This window comes from Phalaenopsis equestris, unplaced genomic scaffold, assembly GCF_001263595.1.
Source record: "Phalaenopsis equestris unplaced genomic scaffold, ASM126359v1 Scaffold000180, whole genome shotgun sequence".
Classification (NCBI taxonomy): Eukaryota; Viridiplantae; Streptophyta; class Magnoliopsida; order Asparagales; family Orchidaceae; genus Phalaenopsis; species Phalaenopsis equestris.
Window position 1 is genome coordinate 1,511,564 of NW_018164622.1, and position 1,605 is coordinate 1,513,168.

The 1,605-nt window shown below is 33.8% G+C and overlaps 1 protein-coding gene across 2 annotated transcripts in view; it reads right to left on the reverse strand.

Moving 5' to 3' along the window:
* The window catches only part of LOC110022267 (ubiquitin carboxyl-terminal hydrolase 15), a 26,065-nt gene extending 25,399 nt beyond the window's left edge, over nt 1–666 (reverse strand). For both annotated transcript variants that reach the window (XM_020721116.1, XM_020721115.1), the window contains exon 1: nt 426–666. The gene's annotated coding sequence lies outside the window, so the exon portion shown is untranslated. The remainder of the gene's footprint in view (nt 1–425) is intronic.
* Nucleotides 667–1,605: the final 939 nt, after the last annotated feature.

Below are 1,605 nucleotides of genomic sequence, written 5' to 3' on the forward strand. Positions count from 1 at the left end.
TTTTTTTCCTGAGAAAAAAAAGAATGGAAACAATCGTACGATCAATCTGCAAAAAGACAAGATTTCGATTGAAATAAATAATAAAATAACAAAAAGATACCCACAGCTGCACCTCAAGTTACAAAAATAAGTGTTGAAGATGAAAAATGTAGATTTAAAGAAGGCAGACTTCACCAAGTTCCTCATTTTTACCCCTAAAAACCAAAACTAATCAATGGAAGCGACTATTTCCGACAAACTCACATGAAATCGAACTATTTTGTCTCTCATCGAGCTAACCCACTGCGAGGTACAGTTCTGATAAAAAAATGGACATCGAAAACAAAAAAAATAAAAAAAATCCCATAAAAAGCCATTCCAAACTGCGTTAACAACACAGAGGAGGGATTCATGGCGAGAGAGGAAGGAGCGTAAAAGTTGCTTACCTCTGGGAATTAGGAGATGAAGTCCGCCATACACAGCTCTGTATTCTCTCGAGATTCGCCGATTCCTCAGTACTTCAAATAAATAAGTGACGAAAAGGGCGACGTCTCGCCAGTTCTCTCTCTCTCTAGGTCGTACTGCCCTCGCTCTCCCTCTCTCTCTCCCTCGGCCTCTCCTCTTATACCACAAACTCCATTAGCTCACTCAGAGCTTAGAGGTGTCGCTTCATTTCTTACCGTACGATTTGTTTGAGCTTTTGAAATAAAATAGGAATAAATGACATGAAATGCATATATACATGCATATAAAAATATCATGGAGTGATATAGGTTGCTCTCTTTATAAATGTGACATGAATGAGGAATCATGTTCTAATCAACTTTTATTTTTCAACATGAATCAATTTAGCACTGATATAACTAGTTAATGTTACAAATTTGCACATTATCAATATAGTTGGAGTGGAATCTTTATCTTTATCTATGTCGTTGGAGTGGAGATCTTTAGTTGCCTATACGGTGAAAATTCAATTATTTAAATCAAGCATGTCTCTTCGCTTAATAGCTCATTATAAATGTAAATCTCATTAATTGAAATGGTGTCGTATTTAATTTATTTTTATTTTTATTTTTGCTATATACTCTTTGCTTAATTTTTTGAATATATGTGAGCAAATGGGCAATACAAGAGATGGTGCAACATCTACTATATGGGACAAAGAAATAATGTTATTTTTTGTGCTATATGTATGGAAGAGATTGGATTAGGGAATAAGTCAACAACATACTTCATCAAAGATGGTTGGCACAACATTACAAATAATTTTCAAGAGAAAACCGAGAGCGTGTAAGATTAAACTCAATTAATGAATATATGAGACCAATTAAAAAGTACTGGAAGATCTAAAAATAGCTGAAAACAGGATCCATTGGCTTTGTTTGGGATCCAATTAAAAACACCAAAGATGTATCAACATATTAGTAGAAAGATAAATTAGAGGACAAATCTATTTTAAGACATATATATTTAAATTTTCATGGCATGCACACTTTTTATGCATAAGTTATTTCTTTTGATTATATGAATGATAGGTTGTACCAAGTGCTAAGAAATTTATTTGATGGAATTGAATCAGAGCTAGAGGGAAAGCTAGATGTTATGTTTGGTGGGGTTGTTGCGACT